This window comes from Meriones unguiculatus, chromosome 12 (assembly GCF_030254825.1).
Source record: "Meriones unguiculatus strain TT.TT164.6M chromosome 12, Bangor_MerUng_6.1, whole genome shotgun sequence".
NCBI lineage: Eukaryota > Metazoa > Chordata > Mammalia > Rodentia > Muridae > Meriones > Meriones unguiculatus.
Genome location: NC_083360.1, coordinates 86,396,701 through 86,413,685, shown reverse-complemented (window position 1 = coordinate 86,413,685; position 16,985 = coordinate 86,396,701). Strand labels below are relative to the sequence as shown.

At 52.4% G+C, this 16,985-nt stretch overlaps 1 long non-coding RNA gene across 1 annotated transcript; it reads left to right on the top strand.

The window, feature by feature from the left end:
• The first annotated feature begins 3,134 nt into the window (after positions 1-3,134).
• Positions 3,135-15,015, top strand: LOC132646863 (uncharacterized). Its single transcript, XR_009585203.1, has 6 exons — positions 3,135-3,395; positions 4,522-4,641; positions 4,940-8,489; positions 12,373-12,434; positions 12,943-13,023; positions 14,076-15,015. It is a non-coding gene; the product is annotated as an uncharacterized LOC132646863 (long non-coding RNA).
• The last annotated feature ends 1,970 nt before the right edge of the window (positions 15,016-16,985 follow it).

The following is a 16,985-nucleotide window of genomic DNA, read 5'->3' as shown; positions in this document are numbered from 1 at the left end:
TACTGTGAGTTCGAGGACAGCCTGGTGTACATAGTGAGTTCCAGGACAGCCGGAGCTATGTCAAGACTCTATTCCAAAAACAAAACAACCATAACAAAATAGACCTAAAGAAATGTCTCAACAGTTAGGAGTACTTCCTGCTTTTTCAGAGGTCCTGAGTTCCACTCCCAGTATTCACATCCAGCCTGTAACACCAGAGGATCTGACAACACCCTCTTCTGGCCTCCTCAGGTGCCTGTACGTACATACCCATAAATACAAATAAACCTTTAAGAGAGATTCGCATGTGTAAGACAAATTCCAATAGGATATGCTTTAATGTAACATGGCCATTTTCTAGGCAGTGATGATGGAGCCCAATGTCTGGTTACAGTCCTGACTCTGCCGCTTGCTAGGTTGTCAGGGCCCGTGTGAGAGGAACCACAAATGGCTTTAGAACTCATGGCGTGGGGCCTACCGGTTAGCACAACCACAATGAGTGTTCTCAGGCTGGGCCCCAAGGACCACGTGTTAGGGAGCATCTCTCTGTTTGCTGCCCTTGTGGTCATCACATCCCTCATACACCTAGGAGCTGTATGGAAACTCTAAGGGGCTTCCAGCCCCTCGCTGGGCACTGTTATTGGCACTCACAATAATAGAGCTTGATCTCTGTCAAGCATTGCTGCTGGAGCAGATTAATGACTCGTGGATTGTTGGTAACATCAACCATCCTTAGAAAGAATTTGGGGTGTAGACTGTGAGTAAAGTTAGGTTGGGATGTTTTTGTTAGTGGCTTTGATGTAGAAAATCTTAAGGAACAATTTGAAGTTCAGAAGGCACAATCTTAATAGTTGAGCTAGGGATTTTTGTTTGTTTTGGGTTGGGTTGGGTTTGGTTTTGTTTTGGTTTTTCAAAACAGGGTTTCTCTGCGTAGCCTTGGCTGTCCTGGACTCGCTTTGTAGACCAGGCTGGCCTCGAACTCACAGAGATCCACCTGCCTCAGCCTCCCTGACTGCTGGGATTGCAGGTGTGCGCCACGGAACCCAGCTGAGCTAGGGGGTTTTTGAGGTCAGGGAACAAGAGCAATTGCAGCCTGCCAGGTAACAGCTGATGCACCTTTCCTGCTATACTGGGCTGGTGATCAAAGTGATGATCAAGTCCTGGCACCTATTTTTGTCCTCAGCTCCCTGATGCGATTTAATAAAAAAATTGTAAATGAGTAGATATGCAGCCTGAGGATTTAAAGTAGAAATGACTGATTGTTTTTATCTAAAAGCTCAGGTTTGTGATTCTTTTAAGATTTTACAAGATTACTGTTAAGATTATATAATAAAATAATTGATCCTTTCCTTGTAACCACAAATTGCAGACTGCCAGTTAAGAGAAAATTATCTTGCTCACTTATACTTTGTTAATCAATAACAAGTTGCTTAGTTACAAATGTATGTGAGTTCTTGGGAATAATTAGTTTTTCTCCCATAATACGTTAAAACATCTGATCATGTGAGGGTATTGTAAAACATTCTTTTGGGGTTTTTGTTTTTAAAACATATATTCATTGTAATCATTCATTTAAAGAAAAATCGAATGAGCTAGACAGAGGCAGGTGGATCTCTGTGAGTTCCAGGGCGGCCTGGTCTACAAAGAGAGACCAGGACAGCCAAGGCTACACCGAGAAACCCTGTCTTGAGAAACAAAAAGAAAGTAAGACAGAAAGAAAATTAAAAAGAAAAAAAAGAGTGTAAGGACATTATGATTTTGCTGGGATATAAAAGCCATGGAAGAAAAAATAAAGTTGTTGGAGGTTGCTTTATCCACTGCGTGTGTGGTTCCCCCCGGCCCAGGGAGTTTTTCACTGGCCCCAGACAGTCAAGTTTTGTTCCCTCAGAGAAAGGTCCGCTGAGTGATCAGCCTCCAACTCCACGCCCCACCTCAGTTTACCTGTTGTGTATCAGAGCTGGCTTCTGACACTATGTCACCAGCGCCTCAGTTTCTCTCATAAGCAAGAATAGTAATAGCTAGTTCCTCAGGCAGAGGGAAAGACACTCCAAAAAAAAAAAAAAAAAAAAACCCAAAAAACAAAAAACCACTAAATGTTGGAAAAGGGGAAAGCGTCCTAAGTTAACTATTATATTACTGTTATTAATTTTTCCGTAACGTTTTGCTTTTATTACTAAGTTGATAGCCGAGGAACCAGTGAACAGAAAGCCCACTGCCACCCCGACCTCCTGACCGTGACAGAGACTTTTCTGCTTTGCCTGGGAGTGCAAAGGTTATCAGGGAGACCCTGAAGCCACCGGATGCTGCTCGGAGCAGGACCTAACCTGGTTTTGGCAACACTAAGATGCTCGTTCTTAGACATCTGTGTAAGGATCCAGCCAGCCAAAGGCACGTGATGACGGGCGAAGGCCCCAAGCCTGGGAGTCAGGAGATGTTCTTTTTCTCAGGGGTGGGGGATGGGGTGGCAGTGGGTGGGTATTTTCAGCACACTGAATCTAACCTCTGTGCACTAAGCATTATACTCCACGGTGTCTATAGCAAGCTGGGACCTGCGGAATCGCTTTCGACAGAGGACAGTCCTGCTGTCAGGGGCTCGGATGGAATCTGAGGTAGACACCCGGAAAAGGCGATGGGCCTTCTGGCGGTGCCATGCTGCAGGAGGCAGAGAGATGACTCATCTCTGATGGCTCAGCTCCAGGTCAGAGGGAGTCAGAGGAGATAGACAAGAGTACAGCCTGTTCAGGAGCCCAGCGCGGCCAGGGAACTGCACGTAATTCCAGAGAACACCAGAGCGGGGGCGGGGGTTGTAGGTGGACAGGGTGGACGACAATCCAATTTAGCCACCGACACTGGGTTGTGACATTATTTACAGGACCGGCTTCTTCTGTCCCTGATAACCTCATCAGTGAAGCTCATCTCCCCCCACCCCTGAGTATTCTCTGCTAAAGCCTGGCTGGCTGGTCCCCGGGAGGGAGAGACAGATCCTAAGAGGGCAGGGGCAGGGGCTGGGGCAGCCGTTCTCAAGTGTCTGCTGGCTTCGCAATCAGTCATGGCTTTTGGCTCGGTCTTGGCGCCGAGGGTGGAACCCAGGGCCTCCCGCACGACGGGCAAGCGGCACCTCCTACTCTCTCTGGCGCTCTGTGTGGAGACCGGGACTCTCGGTCTCCCGGGCAAGCCTGGCGTTTGTGCGTCTGCAAGCGCAGCCGCCAGCGGCCCGGCGGCGTGAAGGCCTGTAAACAAACAAAGGCGTTCGCAGCTCCCGCCCGCCGAGGCCAGCAGGCTGCAGTGGGTCCCCAGATTTGCATTTTTAACAAGTTCCAGCTGCTGCTGCTGGGCGGCTGCTACCCCGGGACCTCCCCCGCAGCACGAGCGGCCCTGAAGAACAAAGGCGAGCTTTGTGGGCTCTGGTCACAGAGGTCAGAGGCCACACACAGAGCAGGGCCCAAGAACCTGGGGGGAGCCGTTCCCGGGACCCCATGCGCAAGGGGGGGGACACGGGCGGAACAGCACGAGGGGTTGCATGGAGGTGCCACCCCCACCTCAGCTTCAGCGTCTCTGGTTCGAATCCCCCCCCCACACACACACACACACTCCCGGCAGGTTTTCACTGGGGTCGGCTGCTCAGAGTCCAGCTTTAGAAACGAACTGCCCACCCTGTGACACAGGATCCCCTCCCCCAGGGGCGCAGGGCCGGGCGGGGGGACCCTGCGAGCTGCCGCGCAGGCACAAACAGTGTGAGCTCACTGGGGCCGCCGCGCGCACATCGACCAGCAATCATTTCTTGTAAATTGCTTTCCAGGTTATGTTCAGAACATGTGCGTGTGTGACTCCCCGAGAACACTCAGAGGACACAGGGCGGGGGTGGCTAGCTGGGGAGTGGGCTGTTTACGAAGGGGCGGGGCTTAGACTGCATCTTCAGCCCACATTTAGAGAACCTTGAAACTTAGAAATGTTAGAATCCGTCACTCCCCTTTATCGCATCCTGCCTCAGTGGGTCTTTAAGAAGACGGCAGTGCCAGTCCTGATGGCTCCCGCTGTAATCCCACCACTGGAGGAGGCAGGGGCAAGGGGATCTCTGTGAGTTCAAGGCCAGCCTGGCCTACAAAGCGAGTCCAGGACAGCCAAGACTACACAGAGAAATCTTGTCTGGGGGTGGGGGTGGGGGTGGAGGTGGGAATGGTAGCAAGGCTGGAGAGATGGCTTGTCCATTAAAAGTACCGGCTGCTGTTCCAGAGGGCACAGGTTCAAATCCCAGCACCCACATCGTGGCTCACAGCTGTCTATAACCCCAGTCCCAGGGAATCCAGTGACCTCTTCCAGCAGGACATGCACACATATGTGGTACACAGGTACATATGAAGGCAAAACAACTACACACATAAAACTTAAAAAAAAAAAAAAACAGCAGCAGCAGCTCATACCTCTTGGTGTGCTATAGGCATGTTATAGGTGCCTGTGGGAGCTGGCTAATCTGGCTAGGGACTTCAGGCAGGAAATGGTGTCTGAACCAAGTGCTGAATGTACTAATATGTATACTGACAGACGACAGGAGTTTTGTGGTGCTGGTTGAGCGGCGTACAAGGCAAGGGGGACATCACGCAGGAAGAACCATGGATGAAGAGAGGAGAAAGGTGGTTGCAAACAGCTTTCTCCAGGTAACAGGTGAGCAGCGGCAAGAGATGAAGCTGGGGCTTAGAAGCGGGTCCCAGAGCCTTCCTCTGCCCTGTCAAGAGGATGAGATTTAGCCGGGCACGGTGGCCCACGCCTGTGATCCCAGCACTCAGAGAGGCAGAGGCAGGCGCAGGCAGATCTCTGTGAGTTCAAAGCCACCCTGGTCTACAAACACCCAAGGCCACACAGAGAAACCCTGTCTTGAAAACAAACAAAAAAGTGTGGGAAGGAAAGAGGTTGGGGAGACAAAGAACAGCGATTCACAAACTTGCTCTCCTGAATTTCGCAGCATAGAAACCTGCAAGGCTCTCAGCTTTGGGGGACCTACCGAATTCCTGCCCCGGAAGTCGTAGGACAGCAATGGCTTACAAGCAGAGAAAAATGACTCGGGCCCCAGACAGCGCCTCTCTGAAGAGACTGCTACACTCTCCACCCTGTGCTCAGGGGAGACTGAAGCCAGGCTGTAGCCCAGTGTCTAGGACGGCCACATGCCCAGCTCCTGTGGGGCACTCCCAGGACTCCTGGCACGGCTTGCCACCCTCCCACACCACCCCAGCCGACGTTGCCTGGGCACATGCCGTGACCCTGCTTGGAATGGCCCCTATCCATAGGGACTCACTAGAATGAAGGGTTAAGTCTGACCCGGGAAACCCCTAAAAAAGGAGTCAGAGCTGTCAGGTAAGTGTAGCCTGTGGGGTGAGGGCCATTAGAGCGCAGATTCTGGCGCCAGAGATAAGAAGTCTCCCGGAATCCTTTGAGGAGGACGTCTGGGTGGATTTGACCTTGGTGGACCATGGTCACCGTACGGGACGGCCTCACACGGAGCAAAGCCTTTGTGAACCAGGGTCTGAGTAGCCCACACTGCCCTCAAAGTGAACATCCTCCTGTTTCTGGGATTAGAGGTGCGAGCATTGGCTCTGACTTCGTGTGTTAACGACGGAGCCCGCCCCGGACCACCACTGCCAGCACACTTTCAAATCTGTGTGCCCTGAGTTCTGGGAACAAAGAAATGACATCGTTTTCATTCCTGCCCTCGAGAGACCCCTCGACCCTCTGGGAAGGGCTGGCAGCGTGCACGGACGGTGGCACTACAGTCCGGAGGGCGACAGGATTTCTTCCTTCTCGGGTTCGGGGCCCCGCTCGGCGGGCGCGCGGTGCGGCGAGCGCCCTACCTCCAGGCGCCTCCCTCGCCGGAGAGCATCCTTTGTGCAGCCGCCTTCCAGGCCCCGCCCCTGCCTCCCGCCCCGCCCCCGGCGCGTTGCCATGGAGACCTCAAGCCCCTCGAAGCTGCCTGCGTCTCCGCGCCCCTCCCCCCTCGCCGTCTCTCCCGGCTGCGGATTCCCTCCAGGCTTGACAGTATCCAGAACTTTCCTCAGGCGGGAGGTGTCCTCCGCCCTTCGGGGTCGGTGAAAGCCGAGCCCCAGACGTTAGGCGATTTGCTCGCGGCCCCTCCTGCCGCCCTTCTCGAGCTCAGCTCGGACACGCTCCCGCCTTCCTTCCCAGTGCGTCGCGCTGGGCCTCTTCTCCACCTCGGCTCATTTCTCTCTTTTTTTTTCCGACAAATGACATGAAGTTCAATCCTTAGGTTTAGCGACTTCACATCTATTCTTGGATTAGCTGTTTCAAGTCCTTTGTGAACTGAAAATAGTGCCGGATGATAAAGACCTGCCAACAAGCCACCTCAGAATGTACCAGCCCCGACTGGGTTCAGGCAACAGTGGTGATCGTGTTTCCCAGCCTCGCAATATGCCAGAGGGAATTAAGAAAAACCGTTGGTGACCACGCCAAATTACCCACCACAGAGGGAGAATTTGAAAGCTAAGTATCAAGAGTTAGAACTCCAGAAGACAAGAGTATCGAATCCTATGGGGGTGGGGGGAGAGAGACTGTCGTACGAGGCTGTTTTCCAAGCCCACCGGCCGTTTTTTGGCTTCTGCACACTAATTTGGAGGTGTCGCTCCTGCACTCATGCAGATGTGAAAGGGCTGTGGAAACCTTCAGGTGCCCATCATATGTCATTTGTTGTTATTCAAGGAACAGCAGGGGCTGGAGAGAGAGAGTTCAGGTGCCGAGTGCTTACAGTTCACGCTGACCCCCTGGGGGTTCCGTTTCCAGTACCCACGTGGTGGCTCGTAGCCACCTGTGACTAGGACCACCAGTTCTAGAGGCTCTGAAGCATCTTCTGTCCTCCTTGGGTTTCTGCACACACTTGGTACACCCATGCACACACACATGAAATAAAAATAAATAACAAACCTCAGCCCTTCTCCGCTGACCCCTTGTCACACTGACTTGAAACAGTCTATCACTAACATAAGTAAGGGGGAAAGTCCATGTCCGGCCTGGGGAGCCCGATTCTAATCCAAGAATCCACTGGGTCTGCTGTTCTTACTCTGTCCATCTGGGAAGTCCAAGGCTGGAGTCCAGCGCAGGGTGGGGACGAAGGTCAGAAGGGCCCTAGGCCACGAGGGACAGGCAGCTGTCCATCCCCCGGGCTCGCCCATGGAGCTACAGCCTGCGGCTCTCCCTGTCCTCAGCCAGCCTCCTTCGGGGCTTCGTTTTCTGCACTATCCATACTCATGGCGTATCTTTCTTCCATTAATTCCAGTTACTCCACTTTGTCAATGTTTCTGGAATTAACCTCCCTCCTTCCCTCAGGAACCCACCTGACCCCTTGCCACCCCTGCCAGCCTCACAAGTCCTGAGCACCTTTTCTGTCACTCTACACTCCCCGCTCCCCGACAGCCTGGTGGCTGCAGGAGCATTCCTCTCTCTCTCCCTCTCTCCCTCCCTCCCTCTCTCTCTCTCTGCAGGTTCTGTCTGGTACTTGGAGTTCTCTCCCTCATAGCCTCAGGGGAGGAAGCTGCTGACTCACCCCAGGTTTGAATGAACCTGGTTGTGTGGCTGCCCCTGGGGAGATGTAAACAGTGTCAGCTTGTCTCACATAGGCTCACAGGAATGAGCCCTGCTCAGGGAACTCATGGTTCCTGGGCCCACTTTGAGAAGCCTGGGAGACCCCTGCACAATCACGTCACTTAAAGGTCTCACCTCAGCGTGGAGTCTCTGCCTTCGGTTAATTTTCCACACTCTATATTATGGCACTTTGGGAGCCCCAGTGCAGATGGGGTGGAATCACAAACAGGTGGAGAGGCCTGTGGAGGAGTCTCAGGCGGAATCTCAGGAGGTGTTCTGATGGCCTCCTCCTCCTCCTCCTCCTTCGAGGCAACACCAACTCAGCCACATCCTCCCTTGGGAAGGGCTTCCCAAGGATTCGGGGAGGGCTGCGTTCCACAGCAGGTATCCGTGTGTTCTGACGGGAACCGCTTCACCACAGGTTCCTGGGAGTCGTGGATACCGCCAGGACTAGCCGTGTGCTACTCAGCCACCACGTGGGGCCCAGCTCACACAGTTTGCACGGTTTCCTTGGGCCAGCGCCTCACCTTGGTGTTTGAGTGGGATGGTTGGCTGTAGTCTCAAGCTGCCACATTTGAGAATCACTGGGGCAGGGGCCTCACCTGAGGACCTGCCCTGACTGCTTTAACTGCCACCCCAAATGTGGCGTCTTGGATAGATAGGGGGGCTGGCAAAGGGAAGCTCATTCCCCTTTGCTCCATTGGCCTTCCCTCTTGGCTGGGGTTGATTTAACCTGTTACCACTGCTGCCCGTGGTGATGACGATGAAGGCGATGATGACAACGATTCATTCGCTGATGTTAGAACCAGCATTTCCAGGTTTCCACCACAGACCATGGACCGGCGCTCTCCAGCAATCTACAAGGTTTCGGAGCCAGGCTGGGACTGTGGAGGACTCCTGGGTTGAGCAACAAACCAGCCTTTCAGGTATGAGACAACCGTTACTTCTATTTGTATAAATCCGTATTTTTCGGGTATGAGACAACCGTTACTTCTATTTGTATAAATCCGTATTAATCCTATCGGTGTGCTTCCTTAGAAAATCCTGACTGATCTAAAGCACATTCCCACCCTAGGCTCAGGGTGGTGGTTGACAGTTACAAACAAACAGCTCAACTGTGCAGTGTCCAACAGTAACATTTTGTGATAGAAAGGGATGTCTAAGTAATCAGTTAGACACCTAGCACTTGAGGTGGAGGCAGGAGGATCAGGAGTTCAAGGTCACCTTTGGCTACAGGTAGAGTTTGAGGGGAAGCTGTCCCAAAAACAGAAGCAAGATGAAAGGGAAGGAATGGAGGAAGGAAGATGGCTAAATACAATGTTCCACCAAGATGTCTATCATTGGCCCCAGGCAGGTCACTGATGCTCTTGTCCACTCCAGACACCTCTGGCTGTCCTCACCTGCTGCTTAATTCCCTCCAGACTCAAAGTCCCGCTGGGGCATGAACCTGGCCAAATCCAGGCCCACACAGAGTCAGAGGATAGAGTCATTGATTCCTCCAAAAAGGAAAATGAGTTGGATGTGGGGTGATCCCAAACTTTCTGTCCACCCTAACAGTCAAAGGTCTTGAATCAGGTGATAGTCCATTCTACAGATGGAAAGACCGAGGCCGTGAAAATCTTATTTGCTGTCACAGAAATAGAGGGTGCCCCATAAGCTCTGAAATGGGTAAGAGCTGATTCTCTTCCCCCCTGGCAATAGCTCTTGCTAGGTGGGGGGTTGCTTGTCGAAGGTTTTTAAAGACCCACTTGCATTCTCTGGGACTCCAGAGATGGCTTCTGTCTCCCTGGCCACAGTCACAGTTGTGTGTGGTCCCAGGAGATTCCTATGGAAGGGTCCATGGTTTCCATCATCACCATTGCGCCTCTTCATCGCCATCACTGAGTTGCCTTTTGCTCCCTGGAGCGTCACAGGATCTCAGTGTGGGGCTCAGAGAGTTTTCATGACTGTGGCAAGTCCGCAGGGGCCCTCAGAGCCAGAATCCTACCCAGGGCTCTTGTTTTCAGAGTCCACTCTCGTGTCCAGCCCCTCAGCGCCACAGGCTGAACACAGGACATGCAGGTGTCACACAGAGCATCAAGGCAGGCAGAGAGAGGCCTGGGCCCGGTTTGCACCCTGTCCCCTGGTCCTTGGGCAGGAAAGCTGAGTTCCTGAGAGGGAAGTGAGGGGTGCGCTTCGTCACCAGGCACCACTGGTGGAGCCCACACGAAAGCGCTCAGGCTTGAGTGCAGATCTCCTGCCTCACCTCACCGTGATGGAGTTCATCTTAAAGCCAAGGGACCGACATGAGCATCAGAGGAGTAAATTATCTATCCAGATGTTGGTACAGGAGCTGGCTGCGGTGCCGGCTCGAGTGAGAGGAAAGGACAGCAGAGCGCCTAGAAAGGGGCGCTTTGCCCCCCTGGAAAACTCTGTCCCTCTCAAAATCAGGGAATGTCTGCATGTGCTAAGAGTCAGTTGTCCCCTCCTGGTTGGAGTTGATCGCCACAGACTTGAATTTGTGAGGTTATTGGAATCGCTGGGGAAGGAAGCCTAGAGGTAAAGACCCGAGTAGACCAAACATGCACGGCCTAGGAAACTGGCCAGTCTGTGACTGTGAGCACCTTGACCTGAGCCCCACACCTCTGCGCCTGGAAATTTGCATGTGCTTTTGCCCTGTCCCCAGCCCTTCCAGAGGCGGCTCGGACACTGCTCTGCCATGAGACTCTGGATATTCCCACGCTAGGCAGGGTTCTCCTCTGGCCTCCCAGAAGCCCCACAGCTTCTGTGTCATGGCGTTGGCCACACTGGCTCTTCCGACATGTGTCTCTGTCCTCTCCAATCCAACCTGTTAAGTCCCGGGAGTGGACGGGAGCTTCCTGAAAGAGTAGATCAAGAAAAGAAGAGAACAAACCCAGGAAGCCAGCCCTCACCTCAGCTCCTCCTCTCTCTGCTCCCCTGAAGCCAGGCTGAGGGACATGGGCTTCTTCCTACCCGGCTCCAGGATTTGGCTTCAGACCAGGTTCCTCTGGCCATGAATCGCTCGTCATCCCCAAACAACTCTGGCTAAGTGCCCTGCTTCTGACCAGACTCAAGGGTCCCGACTTGCATAGAAGCTGTCCCGGCCCCCGAGGGTTCCCTGTGCCCCTGCCAGCAATGGAGGTTACCCAAGAGCGACACAGAGTTAGCCTGTGCTGTGAAGGCACCAGAGTCACGGAAGTACACAAAGCCCTCAAGTGTTTCAGGCCAGACACCTGAAACACCTCCAAGGAGCGCACACAGAGTCAGAAAGTGAGAGGGAGGGTGCGTCAGTGAACGCTTCCAACCGTAAGTTGGAGCTGCCTCCTCCTCTGCCCCCTCCTCTTCCGAGTTACATATATCCTAGGCCAATCTTAAACTCACCACGTAGACAGGTGTGACCGTGAACTTGTGATCTTCCTGCCTCCACCTCCCCAGGGGTGAGTCATGTGCCACCATCTCAGTTTTATGGGGCGCTGGGGAGTGAACCCACGGCTCCATGCGTGCTAGGCAGGCCCTCTGCCAACTGAGCGAGAGCCTCAGCTGCAGAGGTCCCTTCTTTGAGGAGCCCTTCCAGGGCACTGGGCCGGGGCATGTTGGAGAGTCACGCGGAATCCTTGACAATGTAGCTCAGCAAGTTGGGTGCCAGGACATCTGGAAGAAGGTTTCTCAGGGACTTAGTTCCAGTGCAGAACACGCTAACATTCTGACACGCTGTGCTCCGGAGCCACACACGCTCTCACTTTGCCGTTCCACTTAAAGGGCCTCCTGCCCCACCCATGCTCCACGCCCCCAGCCAGCAAGACAACTAAAACTCCACTGCAGTCATTGATCCTTCCCTTCACTCCTGAGATCGATGACTTTAACATTTGGGGGAATGTAGACCTCCTTAAAGAAAACATTGAACCTGATAGAATTCCCAGTCCCTCCTCCCGGGAGAGAGACAGACGTGTAAATTCTATATACCACTTCATATTCAGTGATTCTTGGCAGCATCCTTATAAGAGTGCTTTAATTTTACCCTGCCTTGATCCAGAGGACATTTAAAATAAATCAACCTCATCAGGTTGAAGGCAGGTCAGGAGGAGACTGAAGGAAAACAAGGCAGGAACAAAGCGGAGCCTGGAATGACGTCAGCACAGACCACTGCGACCTTCACGGCTAAGTTTGTGTCCTGTCGTGTAGTTAGCTCTCGAGACCCTAGCAACCAAGGTAAAGGGGGAAACGCGTCACTCACACGGGTCACAGTGTTCACAAGATTAAAAGCGAACCACTTATCCCTCAGAAGACGCATGGCCAGTCTCAGTATGCAGACAGACGAGATTCCCTTCTGAACGCCTGAAGGGTGACGAAGGACGGGTCTGAGCAGAGCCTCCCACACACCCAGATGCCTTCCCTGGGGCCAAGCGGCCTAAGACTCTGCTTTTGCCTGGAACTCTCTTGGTCTGAGTGCAGTCTGAATTCTAGGCAAACTGAGAAGAGCAGTTTCTTTTTACATATAACTTATTTATTTAATCATTCACTCACTCGTTTATTACTTATTTTATGTACATTGGTGTTTTTTCCTGAACGAATGTCTGTGTGAGGGCATCAGATTTCTTGGAATTGGAGTTACAGACAGTTGTTGGCTGCCATGTGGGCGCTGGGAGTTGAACCCTGGTCCTCTGTGAGACTGGCCAGTGCTTTTCACCTCTGAGCCGTCTCTCCAGCCCTGACTGGTCTCATTTTTGAGTTAAAGCTTATGTGTGGGCCACTGAGATGGCTTGTCAGGTAGAGGTGCTGCCAGGCCTAATGCCCTGATTTCCCTTCCAGGACCTATGTGGCAGAAGGAGAGGACTGACTCCCACAAGGCCTCTGGTCTCCACACGCATGCCGTAAGGAACATTACACGATAATCTTGAAGTGTTTTTATTTAATATGTACAGCTTTTTGCCTGCATGCATGTCTGTGCATGGCCTCCGTGTCTGATGTCCAGGGAGGCCAGAAGAGGGTGTCAGGTACCCCGGGATTGGAGCGGCCATTAAGTGTTGGAAGTCGAACCCAGGTCCTCTGGAAGAACATCGAGTGTTCTCAACTGCTGAGCCATCTCTCCAGAGACCCCACCCCCACTGTTTCTAAAAGCTCCTATAAACCGGGAGGATAGCTCAGAGGTCTTGAGGTTTAACACACTCAAGGTTCTCCATTCCATCCCCTGTGGAAGGTCAGGGGTGACACAGTCATAACAAGACTGCTTCATTTGCGATAAGTTGTGATTAATCAAGATTATTCTTGAGGTTTTTTCCCCCCTGCTTTTGCATCTGTTTGGGTTTTGAGACAAGTTTTCATGTAGCCCAGGCTAGCCTCAATTTCGTCAAACCCGATTCTTCTGCCTCTACCTCCCAGACGCTGTCCTGCAAACGTGCACCACCACACGCAGCTCCAAGTTACTTCCGTCTGAGAAGCCTCTCACGGTTCACCCACGAGGTAAAGCACAGCACTGTCTGTAAGCAGACGTGGCCTTTTCCTCCCCGCCCGTGCAGATCCTTTGATGGAGACTCGCTCAAGGGCAATGCCACTGGAACCACCACTTCACACACGCGCGTGAAGTAGCCACTGCGACTCCCGGAAGGGACGGTCCTACCTCTGTTTTGACACACTAACCCCGAGCTGATGCTGGGTGTACACCATGTATTTAGTATAAACTCCATTTTTCTACTTCCATCTCTCTCTAGCCTTTTGATAACAGATAAAATTGAAGTTCTGTAAGCTCAACAAAAACTGTACCTATCTCACAGAACTGCTGTGAGGATTAAAAAGACAGGCCAGGTGCGGTGTCACACGCCTTTAATCCCAGCACTCGGGAGGCAGAGGCAGGTGGATCTCTGTGAGTTCAAGGCCAGCCTGGTCTATAAAGTGAGTCCAGAAACAGCCAAGGCTACACAGAGAAACCCTGTCTCAAAAAAAATCAAGACTAGGTATTGTGGCCACGGCCCTGGCTGTCAGGTTGCTTGAGCTGGGTTTGGTCTCCAGTAGCAGCTGAAGAGTAATCTTCAAGTGTATTAAACACTAGAAGCACCAGGCCGTGGTGGTATACACCTTTATTCCCGGAACATGGGAGGCAAAAGCAGGCAGATCTCTGTTGAGCTCAAGGCCAGCCTGGTCTATAGAGCGAGTTATAGGATAGTCAGGGCTACACAGAGAAACAAAAGCAAACAAACCAAAGTAATAATTGATCAATTAATTAAACACAGGCAGTTTGTTTTGTGTCTTTAGATTTTTGCTTTGTTTACAATTTTGAAACAGGGTTTTTATGTAGCCCAGGCTAGCCTTGAACTCCTGATCCTCTAGCCTTTGCCCCCCCCTCCCCCGCGCCACACACACACACACACACACACACACACACACTTGGACTGAGACATACGCACATGTGCTGAGGACAGAATTCGGGGCAGCATCACACCTGGCCTCACGCACACCTGACAAGCAATCTACCAGCCGAGCCACAAACCCAGCCCTGTACTCTGTACTCTCCACAGTAACTCTGCACAGACGCCCTGCCGGGAATCTGGCGAAAGACCGCGTGGCCGACGCAGACTGTGGGAGCCAGCCCTCGGGAGTTCTGAAGGGCCGCAGAGGTTCCGAGGGCACCGTGGGCAGCCTTCGGGGGCGCCCTCCCGTGGGACAGAGAGCGGGCCCCGCCGCCTTGCCCCTGACTCCAGACAGCAACAGCCCCTGAGTTGCCGGTGTTTAGACTGCACAGCCCCTCCCGTGGGGTTCCTGGGGGCAGCCAGCCCCGGCTGCCTGGGATCCGTCTGCAGCATGGCACACTGGGCTGTGAGCCAGACAGGCGGCCACAAACCGGTGAGGGAACCCTGGAATGCCGCGCAGATGGGAGCGGCTGGGATCGGCATACAAAGCTGAGGTCAGAGGTCAGAGAGTTTGGTGTGCGCCTGCAGGGAAGGAGGGAGCTAATGGGACTGATTCCGAAGGCCCGAGGAATGTACCAGATACTTATTTCCCGGGGGCTTAGAAACAATGGTTTGACAGCTACTTTGAAATTCTAGGATGATGGGCCTCAAATCTGACCTAACTTTCAGGACAGAACCTTTGGCTCCACTACTTAACAGTGCTGTGATCAACAACCCGCTTACCTCTCCCAGGACTCAGTTTATGTTAGGATTTTGGAACCAAACCTGCTTCTGGGTTGCCTGGCAACTTATGATGTCATCATGGGTCCCTGGCCAGGTGGCCATACCTGGAAGGCATGGTTACCTTGCCCCTTAAAGGGACCAACATGTGGTCTCTCTTGGTCTCTGTTGCTCCTGGCCTCTTCTCTCTTGGCCTTCTCCCCTTTCTCTATCGGAGCGCCCCCTTCTTTCTCTTTCCCTCTCTCTTCTCCCCCTCTCTTTTCCTCTATTATGTCCTGCTTCCCCCTTCTCTCCCTCTCTTCATATCCACCTAATAAACCACTTTCACATAGATCTGTTGCATGCCTAATCGTCATTATTTAATTTGTCCCATAACATTACAGTTTACACGCCTGCTAAACAGGACTGCTGTGAGATTGTCCTGAGGGTTAGCTAAAACGACTAACGCTTCTACGCTGCACTTATGTCAGGTTCTACTTAGCATGCTTTACCTGTGTAAACTTTATCCTCACACTAACCCAGGGGAGGGGATTTTTGTTTTTTAATCCTCACTTTTGAGGTGATAAAACAGAAGCTCAGAGAGGCCAAGCAACTTGGCCCAGGTCACACAGCTAGCATGTGGTAGAGACAGAACTCACCCTCCGATGGCGACCACTGTTGACGAATCTGCTCTTGCACACGTTTCCACGCCGTATGGTTACTTAACACAAAAGAAATGCTCTGTTGGGGCTGAAGAGATGGCTCAGCACTTAAGAGCACTGTCTGCTCTTCCAGAGGTCCTGGGTTCAATTCCCAGCAACCACCTGGTGGCTGACAATCACCTACAATGGGATCTGATGCCCTCTTCTGTCACGCAGGCATATCTGCAAATAGAGTGCTCATATGTATAAATGAATCTTTTTTTAAAAAAGAAAGAAATATTCCGTTTCTATGAGCTACCAACATCACATTTGCATTTAAACAGCTTTATTGCTGTATATTTTGATCGTTATGATCACATTTTGGCTATTAGAGACTTTTTCTGACCCTGAGCCCGAAATCCCTGACATCATGCCTGTCCGTTTTGCTTCCCAGTTTGCTTCCTAGAATTTGTCTAGCACAGGGCTTCTCGCTCGCATCTGTACAGTCTCAGAGAGATTTGCATTAACAGCCAGACCTGCCCAGCGTGGCTGCGGCTAGCTTCCTGTCTGCTGGTGACTCGGCCGTTAGCCTAAATGATGGGATCCTGGGATTGACAAGCCTCTGACAGGCCCCAGAACCACAGCAGGCCGGGAGCAGCTGCCTTCCACCCAGCAGCTACACAAATAAACTACACAATTCGCAGCGTCCAGTAGAAAATAAGAATGTAGGGTGCCGGGGTGCGATTTCTGTCAAGGTAATAAACACGGTGACCGAAGCCAGCCTGGGGAGAGGAAAGGGTTTCTTTGGCTTACACCTCTCCGCCATGCTGCATTCTTGAGAGAAACCAGGACAGGAGCTGAAGGCAGGAGCCTGGAGGCAGGCGTGGAAGCAGAACCAGGGAGGGTCCAGCTGGCTTGTCTCTGATTCCTGGTGACAGGAGAAGGGCCAAAGGGTTCCGCTCTTTAGCTCCTTCACGTGTGCCCCTCGAGCAGGATGTTCTACCCGTAGCCCCAGTAGCTTCGGGTGGGTGGTGAGCTTGCTTTGGGGAAGTAGGAATGTTTCAGTTGCCGCCAGCGACAGCAGTACATGCATGGGCCGTGTCTTTCATGAAGCTTTGAGGGCGGAGAAAGACTCCTGAAGACCCTCTAGCCCAGTGGCTCTCAGCCTTTCTAAAGCTGCCACCCTCTAATTACAGTTCTCAGGCTGTGCTGACCCCCAGCCAGTTATTTCGTTGCTACCTCAGAACTGTCGTTTTTTACTACTGTTACAAATTGTAATGTAAATGTCTGCGTTTTCCCACGGTCTTCGGAGACCCCTGTGAAAGGGTCCGTTTGCCTCCAAAGGGGTCCTGACCCACAGATTGACGACTGCTAGAGTCTAGCCCAATCCAAACATCAACTAAGAGCTTCAATCCAGACTCCACCCTTTGCGAACGTACAGGCCCTGAGGGGACCCTGCATCTTTTGTTCACCTCATCCTGCCTGCAGCCCATCCTGCCAAGGGCCCACCAGAGGCCGAGTCTAGAAAGTACAAAACAGAGGAAGCATTAGGCTCCGAGAAAGCTAAAGGCCAGCTGGGCTCTGGCCTCTTCTGCAATGCCTACAGCAGCTGCTGGCCGAAACCTGTGCTTCAGAACTGTCTTTTCTTTTCTTTTGTTGTTTGGAAACAAGGTTTTAA